General features: G+C 40.7%; 2 protein-coding genes across 2 annotated transcripts in view; one reads left to right on the forward strand and one right to left on the reverse strand.

Moving 5' to 3' along the window:
- Window positions 1-13,173, reverse strand: part of LOC114546120 (low affinity immunoglobulin gamma Fc region receptor II-like) — a 1,096,214-nt gene that overhangs the window by 926,108 nt on the left and 156,933 nt on the right. The gene's annotated exons all lie outside the window — the stretch shown is intronic.
- The window catches only part of LOC114574050 (uncharacterized), a 257,231-nt gene that overhangs the window by 126,697 nt on the left and 117,361 nt on the right, over window positions 1-13,173 (forward strand). The window lies entirely within an intron of this gene.

Here is a 13,173-nt window from a genome sequence, read left to right on the forward strand (position 1 = left end):
TCACGGTGATCACGGTCTGTTACAGGAAATCTCTGAGTCCAGGGTTTTGCACTCTGTCTGCAGTGCAGGCTGCAGAGAGTGAAGATGCAGCCCTCTATAGGGACTCTTAAATGGGTGACAATGGGAAAAAAAATCATTAATATGAAAATGCTGCATAATTGTGAGAAACATGGTACGAAATCACTTTAACTTTTACTTTTCACCACAAAGAGACACTCTACAAGAGGAAGACTTTATTCCTTTTCGTTTGTATGGGCAGAAGGACATTTTTGTCTACCTCGCAGCAGCACAATCTGTTTAAAAAAATAATTACAAAGTACTACCCTGGAAATCCAGAGTTCTAACGAGAGCACAATTTGAATTTGCTCAGCGAGTCACTCTGGCATCGAGTAATGCTGCTCATTAACTATGCCCTTGTAGCCGAGCTGCACCAATCACATCGCTGTATCTGATATAGGCGAGCTGCACCAATCACATCGGTGTATCTGATATAGGCGAGCTGCACCAATCACATCGGTGTATCTGATATAGGCAAGCTGCACCAATCACATCGGTGCATATGATATAGGCGGGGCCAGAGGCGAGCTGTACCAATCACATCGGTGTATCTGATATAGGCGGGCCAGAGACGAGCTGAACAGATGACTACAGTTTAATCTACCAGTTAGCTCCTCTGGTAGCTAAGCGTATGGGGCTCTGGATACGTCACCCCGTGTATTGTTGTGATTGGTCATAGTGTTTTCCAATTGCATACAGTGAGATTTTCAAATGCACACTTGGTGCTGCCCCTCGAGATGGGCGACTTTCATTACTCGATACCAGACCCTTAATCTTTTCGGATTTGGGTCTGGATTTCCAGGCTAACAAAGTAACAAGTGGCATATTAATCTCAATGTGTCACTTTTAATGACCAAGAAAGAAAGACCAGCATGTTGATTGTATTGTCTGAACTTGTTGCTGTTTTATCTCGTGGTGTGTTCAGACAATGGAAATCGTTTCGGTCCTCTGTGATTTCATTATATGTAATTTCTGCTGGTAAGCTAGTGTTTTAATCATCAGAACATTTTAACAAACAAACACCAAATAAACTGGGCATGCAGGCCTGCAGTGGATTTTAAAGTGTATCCTTTAAACTGGTTTAAAGATCAAATTAGAAAAACACGTTGTCTTTCCCTCCATACTGCAGCAATGGGCAGGGTTGGGCTCAGCCCATCCAAACATGCGTCTTGACAACCCAATCAAACGTTAAGAAAATGTGTTCAGCCAATGGAAAAAAAATAGCACAGAAAAATACCAGTACTATTTGCTTGTTTACTCCCCGGAGTCCTTATGTTGGTTTTGTTTCGCCCAGCATATTTCCATGGATTAGGATGGCACCAAGATCTTGGTTGCAGCTGTCACCGTGTTCCCGCTGCACTCCCTGCTGCTTCCTGCTACGTCCAGCTATGAGTGTGGTCTAGACCTACTCAATGTGTCATAACTCTTGTTATGATTTGATACTATAAACAAAATTGAATTGAATTGAATAGAACCGGCCCTGGTGTGAACAGATATGAACCTCTCTACATCTAGTCCATGTGGCCCTCTGCTGGACTCAGAGTGTTCCTGCTAACTGTTCACCTCCAGGCTCTTCCTTCCAACCAGATGTCTACACTGCACATGTGCAGCTGGCAGATAAACAACATACATTTTTTAAAACCAAATTTGACCTGATTGAACAGGTTTGATTAAGGAACGCTTTGAGACAAAATTGTTCTCCGTCCACAAAAGAGTTTGATCTCCAGCAGCAAAACGTATCCCTAATCTTGTCTGTCGTTACTCTGCAGTTGGAAATCATGAATGTAGGCTATATACTAGACTACCTAACCGAAAAGACTGACTGACGCACATGCTCATTTCCAAAAGTCTCCCTTTGTGCTCATCCAGAATACAAAGCAACCCCGGAGTTTATAAACCAAAATGGGGGAAGTCTGGATGTCCCCTCAGAGTAGCTTGTCTCTGCTTTCGTGATCTTCTCGCCAATGTGTGTCTGGCCTGGTTGTACAGGAGTCAGTCCCCACTTCTCTAACCGTCTTCCTAGACAAAGCTGCCTAAGTTTAGTTGTGAATCAGAGTTTATTGTTGCTGTATGTGTAGAAGATTTTTGTCAGCACCCACGTCTTCACACAGCATCAGTTCATTGAGAGCCACACGCTCAAAAACTCTCCAACAGCAGGCCTGTAACTCCAGCTTTGTTTTCGTTGGTCTCCTCACAGTCTTGACCTTTCGTCTTAGAAGATTTTAGTTTCTGCCTGTAGGTCAGGAGAAGACTAACCACACAGTGATCAAAGGCTACGTTCACACCGCAAGACTTAATCAGAATCAGATTTATTGGCCAAGTATACTTACATACACAAGGAATTTGAATTTGGTAGGTGTTAACTCTCTATACATTCAACAAATAGACATGTAGTAGTAAAAATAGAAAAATAGTAATATAGACACATACTGTACAATAGACACAACAATATACATATAGGCACATATCAACATAATATGCAAAATACAAATATACAAATAAGACATAATATCAGGTACACATGTCACATGTACATGTGTACTTGGAGTACACACATGTACTCCAAGTACACATGGAGTGGGATGTTAAGTGCAAAAAGTAATAGTGTAAAATAATGTGCAAGATGCATATTGGAATGATAAGTATGTAATGTGTAGAGAAATAGGTGAGTGGCCAAAGTGGCGATGACCCCTCTTATCCGCAGTTCAGTAGAGTGATGGCAGTGGGAAAGAAAAATGTTCATATGTGTGGTTGTTTTTGTGCGCAGGGATCTGTAGCGCCTGCCAGAGGGGAGGAGGTTAAAGAGAATGTGTGCAGGATGTGTGTGGTCTTTGGTGACGTTCACTGCCCGCTTCCTGGTCCTACCAGTGTAAAAGTCCTGGAGGGAGGGCAGAGGGGCACCAATGATTTTTCCAGCTGTCCGAATTGTGTACTGTAATCTGCGTCTGTCCTGTTTTGTGGCTGCCCCAAACCCAACAGTGTGGATGTGCAGAGGATGGGTTCAATGGCAGCGGTGTAGAAGATGGCCAACAGCTCTTGTGGTAGGCCATGTTTCCGCAGTTGCCGTAGGAAGTACATCCTCTGCTGAGCCTTTTTAAGGATGGCACTGACTTCAGATCCTGGGAAATGATGCAGCCCAGAAACTTGAAAGAGTCCACATTTGACACTGGGCTGTTGGATATTGTGAGGGGGGCAGCACTGTGGGGTGCTTCCTAAAGTCCACCACCATCTCCACTGTTTTTAGAGTGTTTAGCTCTAGGTTGTGTTGACTACACCAGAGCACCAAATTATCAACCTCTTGCCAATATGCAGACTCGTCACCATCCTGGATGAGCCCAATGACAGTGGTATCGTCCGCAAATTTTAAGAGTTTGGCAGCTGGGTCCTTGGAGGTACAGTCATTTGTGTAGAGGGAGAAGAGCAGTGGGGAAAGGACACATCCCTGTGGTGCACCAGTGCTGATTGTCCTTGTTCAGATGTGACATCTCTCTGCCTCACATTCTGACTCCTGTCAGTCAGGAAACTGGAGATCCACTGACAGATGCTTAATTCGGATTTTTTGCTCAGATCCGATTTTTTTGTTTGGCTGTTCACATTACCTTTTAAAATGTGGCCTACAGTATATCTGATTCCAGTGAACAGACCCGCATGCGCAAAAGACCAATACCAATGACATCAGACGCAGCACGCTGTTGCACTAAAGTTTGTGAGGTTATGGAGGAAGTAAGCATGTTTGCTTTTATTTCAAAATGTTTGTGTAATGGCAGCCGTAACATTAATGAGCAGGTGCTGAAGAGGAGAAGAATGCAGAGAAAGAGAGACAAATTGGCTATTTTGGGCTTTTGCGTGGTTATGGCTGAAAATGTGCTGGGGTCTGTGTGGATGCATAGACGAAGCCAGGAGTGGTGGGACTAGCTTCACAGAGACGCAGTCAAGTTTTTAGTTTTACTGTCTGTGTCTAGGGCTAACTCCCGCCGGCGCATAATTGTGACAAACGTCGATGTAGATTGACGTAAAAGTCGCATCAAATCTGCTTTGGTTGTTCACACTGCGGCTGCATTGAAAAAAATTCGACCTGGGTCTGATTCAGAAACACATATGGAAGTGATCTGATTTGAAAAACTCAGATCTGAGCAAGATTTGAGTGTTCACACTACTTCTGAAGAAGTCTGACCTGGTCACTTGATCCCAAAAAAAATCTGATTTGGGCCTCTTTCAGTCTGAACGTAGCCAAAGAGTCCCAAAGCTGCACAGGGGACAGAGTGATAGAAATCCTCTAATGTTGTATAGCAGTGGTCCAGTGAGTTGTTGTCCCTAAAAGCTGAACAAAATGTCCAGAAGTGTTGTTTCCAGTTGTTGCCCTAAACCTCAACCAATGAGCTGAGTGTTACTGTTGTGATATCAGTTAGATACCAGACCAGTCTGGTCAATTATTGTGTTCATTTTGAGGTGTGATGTTCTGAAGGCCCTCAGTTTTCCATTACTCTGTATTACTGACGAACGTACGTATATATAAAAAAACTATTTCCTGCAAACTGCTTGTCAGAAAACCTCATCAGTGACACACAAACAGGAAGGAGGTGGGCTTTGCTCTGTGTGTCTGGTAAGATGTTAATCATCTCAGATGACCAACATTTCAAATGGAGGAATCATCGCTGCTGCTGCTGCTGGGTAAGTTCAACTTAATGTGCGTTTGTCTCCAAAGATTAGTTCTAAACAGTTGTAAGACATGGAAAACATATCTGCTGTTTTGAGAGCAGCAGTGATTTAAAGTGTGAATGACGTATGCAAAGACTGAGACACAGATATTATTGATAATGTTCTTACTTTTCTAAACTGAACACCCCTTTGGCTTTTCTGTTAACACTGCTCTCCAAATTGGGGAAAAAAACCAAAAACATTAAATGTGTCCTTAAAGTATATATATGTATATATTTTATATTTATATTTTACATATATACTGTATATATATCATATTTTCGCATGCTCTACCAGCTGAGCTACCCATGCACTTAAATATATATATATTTTATAAATAAATAGACTATCTAATATCAATGGGTAATTGTTTTTCGGTGCACTATAACCAGAGTTGTTCTGTTTCCGTCTTGTTGCATATCAAACTAACCTGAGGTTAATTTCTCTTCAGTTCTGACCTCAGTGTTGAGCGGCACAACAAACCAAGGTCAGTAAACTCCTTCATCGAAAAGACAGTGTTTGAGGAGGGAAAGTTTATGAATACAATAAAACACTAAATGCAGTTGAAGTACACGATGCACCGGCTGCCAGAGAAGGAAAAATGAAACTTGATTTCCTTGCTTCTTTTGAAGGTCGGGTAAGAAGCTATTTTCCTTAGTGTCAGGAGGCTTATGGAGCAAAAATACTAAAGAGGTCACAGGAAATACAATAAAAGTAAGACACATGTTGCCAGATTTGATGCTGTGTTTAAAGTTCAGTTCAGTACAAATATTCGCAACGAGACGAGTAGAAAGTTGCAACCCTTCTGGGCGGCAGTGTTCTGACAGCAGCAAGTTTACACCAATGAGACGAAACGACTCTCTGTGCTTCCGTTCTAACTTCAGACTTTTCAGGCTTTTCTGTTGCTGAATATCATAATAATAATGTTATTCGGATAGCACCTTCAAAAACAATGGTTTACAAAGTGCTTTGATAGTGGAAACAAAAGCACATACAAATTAATACATAACATATCAATTCAATAAACAAAATGGAGTTAACAGGCAGAAAGTCTATAAAAGTGTGTTTTTTAAAACAGGTGAGAAGCTTGGCTGCATAGTTCTGGACCAGCTGGAGGCGGGACAGTGATTTGTGGTTGATGCAGGTTAAAAGAGAGTTGCATGATTCTAGACAGAAAAATATGAGGGAATGGACTACTTTTTCAATTTTGGGCTGTGACAATATGTTTTTGCTTTATAGATGGTTTTGATATGGAGGAAGCAGGACTTCTGACAGTGGGATTGATGTTTCTGGATAGTGGACCGAGTGGACCACTGGAGATGGTGTTGGGAGGGGTGAACATTATTGTATCAGATTTGGAGTTATTTACATAGGCGGCGGGTGTGGTGGTGGTTTGAGTTGGCTAATGTGGGGAGGGAGGTAGATTCAGATAGCCTATTAAGCTGCAAACACATGATCCGTGGTAAAACTGCTCTTAGGATGCCCTCGTTACCGCTAACTAGTATGATCCTTAACGTTGCATGATGACCTTGTGTTTTGATCAGACAGCTAGTGAGAGATCGCTGGATTATAATGGCCAATTTAAAAAAAAACAAGGATTTCAACGTCCGAACCAAGATGGCCCTGCACGTCTTCTCTTTTGTAATCAAATACACAGTCAATGGCAACACAGAATTCAACACTTCACAATAAAAAGCTCAACGACCTATGAATATTTCACTGAGAGGTTACACAATAAAATTCCTTAACAATATTAATTATATTTTCCACACGTGGCATATCAATACATTGCTGTCATTTTAAAAACTAACCAAGTCCATCCTTAATGTAGCAATATGCAGCCCTTCTTTTTGGCATGGTAAACATCAATTATCGCTTTTGCTTTGACTTTTTCTGTGAGCTTATTCTTATTATGTGTAGCAGGCTTAGTGCTGACAAACATAATTTACGTCATTGTCATCAATATATTTCATGTATTTTTTTAGTCCACTCCAGAACTGCATTTGATTACCATGATAACCAAACCAAACAGACGAACAGAGAGAGCAACCACAATGCTTTGGAGGTGCATTTAAAAAACTTAAATAAATGCTAAAGATGGAGAAGGTGGTAATAACAACACAAGCAGAAGACACGGGTGTTTGTATTCCTTTACTTTAGCGTAGTTGCGTGCACAATACCGTAACGGCCTACAGGATGCCATTGTGCTCTGCGCTAAAGGAGATTGTCACAATACAATACCAAGGATAGCCGTCTGTCCGCATCTGTAGGATGGAATATTTGGGTAGGCTTAAACCTACTGAAGCCTACATTACCCGCTTCCCCTGGTTATTTAATCGGAGAAAGTTATGGGCCAACCAGCGAATTACATCCTTGAGGCAGTCTAAGACAGCAGCCAGGCTACTCAGATCGTTGGGTCGCAGGAGGAGGTACTGTATATATGTGTGTCATCAGCATAGCAATGAAAAGAAACATTAAGTCACTGGATAATTTGGCCGAGTGGAAGCATATAAATAAAGAAGAAAATTTGACCTAAAATGGAACCCGGTACACTAAAGGCTATTTGAGTTGTAGAGGAAGAGTTTCTGCCTATGGTGACCACCAAGGTTCTGTTAAAAAGGTAAGAATTAAACCAACCAAGTATAGCATCTTACATTATGAATGAGGATAGTGATAGTGAAGTGCCTACTACACTTGCATTTCTAGTAGAGATTAAACAGAGAAAACGTTTTACTTCCCTGTTTCTCTGCTTTGTTCTATCACCGCTACCTCTCTTCAGTCTCTCTCTAGCCCACTCCACCACATACCGTGCTCGCGGGCGCTCGTTGAGCCTCCGTCTGAAACTCTGCCATTTCCACCAGCTGACAGTTTGTAACATGGAAATAAAATGCATTCTGGATCATTTTCTTTTCAATTCATTTTCTAAAGTTTAAAGCTGACTTTACCAGCTGACTTCTCTATTGGCTGTTGAAGCAGGAGACGTATCGTACGTTCTAAAACCAGCCTCTGGAAACTCGACCAGCAGAGTCATAGTGACACCATCAGCTGGTTTGAGTCGAGCTGAGACAGGCCGGTTCAGACCGCTGAAACTGTTCCTGCAAAGTTCTAAACCGGTTTAAGAAGCCAATTTTGAAAACATGCAGAAATAGCAAATCTGAGATCATTCAGCAGTGAACAGACTCATAAACAAACAGATTATGAGGAATATGGACAAAATGCAAAATATCTATAACTGCTTCTTTCTGCCCTCCTCCCTCCAGCCTCTCTGACTGTAAGTCCCAGCAGATCTCAGATGTTTGAAGGACAGTCTGTCTCTCTGAGCTGTGAGGAGGACGACAGCTCTGCTGGATGGACTCTGAGGAGGAACACGAGTGCTGAAACCAGGACTCAGTGTGGAGATGGCTGGGGAAAAACTAATGGTTCTTCTTGTAACATCAGACCCATGTTCCAATGGTACAGTGGAGTTTACTGGTGTGAGTCCGGAGAGGGAGCAACCAGTAACAGCATCACCATCACTGTCACTGGTAAGATCAGACTGTGGAGTCAGTGTTGATGAAGCTGTGTGTGAATGGATGACATGCTGTAGTTTGTCTCTGTGTTCAGGTAAAAAAAACGTGATCCTGCAGAGTCCTGTCCTCCCTGTGATGGAGGGAGAAGACCTCACTCTGACCTGTAGAACAAAGATGTCCTCCAACTACACAGCTGGTTTCTATAAAGATGGCTCCTTCATCAGGACTGAGCCTGCAGGTCACATGACCATCCACAATGTTTCCAGGTCTGATGAAGGCCTCTACAAGTGCAACATCAGCAGTGTTGGAGAGTCTCCATCCAGCTGGGTCTCTGTCACAGGTGAGGAGGTTAAAGGTCATCATTCAACTTAGGGTGCTTTCACAACTAGAGTTCGGTCCGTAAATTGAGTGCAAGGTTTAAACTGTACGTTTGTAAATGCCATATTTTGAGTTAATTTCCTGTATTTAGTTCAGATCACGTACTCACCTAAAGTGAACCAAACTCTAGAGCACTTAGAAGTGTGCAGACACCTGTTTTCAAGCATACCAGAGTTTGGTTGTTTGGTCCGCACCAGAGTACAATGAGCTTTCACAGCGCCCAACCGGACTATCTGACGAAATATTTGATCTTTTTACCTCTTCTTTAACCAAGTGAATTGACTCAAATAATAAACAAGAATGAAGTTTAAAGCCTTAGTGTGTAATTTCTGTCGACACCATTAAGGAATTCAAAGTAATGACAACAACATTGTCGGTGTGTCCACATGATACAAGCCTTCTGTGATCACGCACAGTCTCCCCACCTCCCTCCACACAGTTGCTAGTAGCCAAGGAGGACATGGAGGATTAAAAAACATGATGGACTCTTCAGAAGAGGCCATTATCTTCACTGGAGTTTCTGCGCGGTAAAGGAAATGGCCGAACATACTTTTTTATTTATTTCTGTGCTTTTAATTATATTCTTTTGTTCATTTTAGAGAAACCCCCAACTACAAGTCCTTCCTCATCTCCCTCTACTCCTGATTCTTCTCCACCTCCCTCCGTGTTGTGGCCTGTTTCAGTCGGTGTTCTGATTGGGCTGGTTCTACTGGTTCTACTGGTTCTACTGGTTCTACTGGTGAGACGATGCATCCGTAGGAAACCTAAAGGTTAGACACGGACGCCGGAACGACATAAATTATGCTGCAGTTAACATTTAAAAATCACATTTTACTGTTATCTTCTAATAATATTTCAGAATTGGAGTAAAGTGTGTCAAATTATTTGAAATCAACATCAAACATCTGTCAGGATTCTCATTAATTACTTTCATGTTGTTGATAAAACATCCATTTAGTATGCTCTGGAGCTTTTGATCGTATCACATAATCCTCCTCATGTTCCATCTTTAAGCATGTCTCTTTAATGAATACATTGATAAAAATGTATGTTTCTTTTGATTCAATGAAGCTGCGGACGCTGGAGATGACGACGTCACATACACTGATATCCAAATATCACGTAACTTGAAACAGCCAATCAGATGGAGCAGAGGTAAAGATGTTTTTATTGATTTTAATAAGAGTCTTAGGTATATTTTAATGTCTTGAGGACGTTTTGGGAATAGACCATTTTATAAAATTAGGATATTTTAGAAACTAAATCACTGTTTGTAGTTCACAACAGTCACTCAGTGTGGTCTATTTTAGTAGATAGATGCGTGTGTTGTGCTTTGGGTGTTTTGTACCCTGTGGTTAACACCTCTTACAGCTCTTACAGCTCTTACAGGTCTGTGGTCGTCCAGTTTCCTGTTTCTCATAGCAACCCTTCAGCTGAGTGTAGGTCTGCACGCGCTCCATTGCAGGACACAGGACTAAATAAAGATGAAATACATAAATGTGCAGATTTACATATCTCAGTACGTTCTGATCACATGAAATAACTTCTTAAAGGAGGGAACTGATGTACCATTTTATTCAAACTGTTAGTGATCAGTTTATCTAAAGTTGTCAGGACTGGAGTCCAACAAAATATGAACCTACAGGCGCTTCATGTAGTGGTTAAAACTCCACCCCCCAATAATCAAAACTGGCCAGTGCAAGCCCCCCAAATATCTTACCATAATGATGAAAGAAAGATATGAATTATTATAAAACATAAGTGGTTGGCTTTCTAGATTCAGTGTAATTGGAAAAGCAAAGAATTCTTTTTTTCACACAACCCAGCTGGAGAGAGCGACTGAACCCCCGGATGAGCGTAAATGACGTATGCGTGCTGGAGGTGTAATTACGAATTTTTGTAATCTTTTAAATGTTTTTGTTGAATTGTGTTTTTACCGTACTTTTAATATAATGATACAGTTTTAGGAGATTTTATCATTTTTAATAGTTTTTAGTTCTTGATTAGGCACAAGACTTATCACACCCAGCTCTATTTGGTTGTACCTTGATTACTAAGCATTGTTCTCCCTTGGAAAAAAGAACCTAAGCCTACCACGTACATTATTTATTTTCATTTTAAGAGTTACTAGACTCTACAAAACTAGGACTACTACTAAGTCGGACAACATTTTATTTTTAATTTCCCCCACTCACTCTAGCAGCAATCTGGCCACACTTTAATGTATCAACTATGAAGTCCTTTTGTAATACTTGGAAAAAAAATATTATAGATTGTAGTAAAAGTTAAATAATCAATGTCATTTCTTTTCCAGAGAGTGAGCCTGCTGCAATCTACTCAGAAGTGAGAACAGAAGACGTCTGTTACGGAAAAATAGTGATCAAAGACAAGAACTCAAACAGGAAGAGAGGTACAGCTGCTCTTCTCTCCATCACCAGAAACATCCGTTAGAGGACACAAAAGAATTCAGCTGCTTATTGTAGTTTTAATCTATCATGTTAACCTGTAAAAATATTCCCTCTTTCATTCCTTCAACCACCTTCTTGAAAAGGTCGACGTAGCTGTGTTTCTTCTTTTCTTTTGCCGTGCATCTCTTGATGACGGAGTCCATCTCTAATGGCCTTCGGCAGGATGCTGCAGACAGTTCTGGCCTCACCATTGTTCATTATTCCTGATAATGGACACCTCATACGGCATTAACCGTTACTTAGTTAAAACTATTTGCCAGACATTCATTTTATTCTGTTCAATTATTCCGTTCATGTTTAGCAACTTACAGTTAATATAGGTCACTGGGTGAGATTTAAAACACTGAAATCATCATATCATTTGGGTCTAGTAGGGTTGTTCACATCGCCCGCAATTCACGCAAATTTGGCAGCGCTATATACAAAGTTGATGCTAAGATGCCAATAGATGTCAGCGCAAATTATGCTAATAGGACAACTGTGAATGAAGCGAGGATACAACATGCACAGGAATATTAGTGGAATATTAATTTTCATTAGTGTCAGAATTTTCTCTTTTTCCGAATATGGGCAAAAATGTGAATTTTTTGTGCATATAAACATAGTCAGCGATGTATTTTTACCAAAAATAAAGCTCTATGGCACAGAGGAAGAAGATATATCATATTAATATACACACAATACTTTGAGATACATTCACTGTTGGTTTTGAGTCTGAACAGGAGAGTTATTGACAAGCAGTAACATAAAATAAGACCAAAATAATGCTTTAAAAGAAAACAGACTTTCAGAATCAAACAAAGAATAGGAATGTACTGTATATCCTGTCTCAAAGTTAAGATTTAAGTTTGGATTCAGACTCAGCAGAACAAGGATACTTTGGTTTCTGCGTCTCAAACTAACCTTTAATACAACTTATAATTTCATACAACATAGGTTTTTCCACTCTGCCTCTGAAACCAGGGCAACAACTTCCTCCTGTTGATTCCAGTGAAGTGATCTGACGCTGGTGAGGTTTCTAACTACAGTCTCTGCTCTAGCTGGCAGTGAGATGCTTATCTGTGTACCGTGTGGTAAAAAGTAGGCTACAACATTTGTGCAGCTTTATGATCGTCCAGTTTCCTGTGTCAGAAAAAAATCCCCTCTTTCTTTGTTCAGACCAGGTCTAAAAACCTGCAGCCATGTCCATAACAACTCTACAATACAACTCTATAATTCTACATTAACAATAATCTTACAGCAGTGTAAATATTCTTTATATTACACACGTTTTATTAGCAACACAGCAGCAGTGGTATCAATACCTGCAGTAAGGTAATGTATACTGTATTTTATTTGATTTTCCAGAGAGAGATCCAGCTACAGTCTACTCAGCAGTGAGCCAGGCAGAAGACGTCATTTACGAACAAATGGTGATCAAATCAAACAGGACCAGAGGTACACACAGCTGCTCTTTATTTCTCCACTTTGATCGGAGCCAGTCTTTATGCTAAGCTAACCACTTCTAGCTCTGTACCAAACACACAAAGTGAGACTCATTTCAATGTTGTGTTGTTACTCTCAGAAGGACAATGAGAGGATTTCCTAAAAATGTGGTAAAACAATTAACTATTCCTATAAAAAGATAGTAAAAAGTACAAAAGGACAAAATACTGACTATGTTTAATTGCACATTATTTCAATTTTTTTGTCTTCATTCCGAAAAAGACATAATTCTGAGTAATCTGTTTACATGGCTAAATAAACATACTGGAGGCCGAGGCTGCCATACAAGATGACAACTGCTCATCAGATCTACAAAGTTTCATTTGCAGGGTGGCTGTGGTTAACTGATCTCTGCAGGGTAAATCCAGACAGCTAGCTAGACTATCTGTCCTATCGGAGTTTTCTGTTGCACGACTAAAACTACCTTTGAACGTACACGTTCCACCAAAACAAGTTCCTTCCTGAGGCTATTTAGCAGAGGCACCGTGGCTCCGTCCGGTTAGCACCGCCCAAGATTATTGTGATTGGTTTATAGAAATTTTTTATGTTAATCTTGATCACTATACGTATGTGAGTAC

This window comes from Perca flavescens, chromosome 19 (genome assembly GCF_004354835.1).
Source record: "Perca flavescens isolate YP-PL-M2 chromosome 19, PFLA_1.0, whole genome shotgun sequence".
NCBI classification, from domain to species: Eukaryota; Metazoa; Chordata; class Actinopteri; order Perciformes; family Percidae; genus Perca; species Perca flavescens.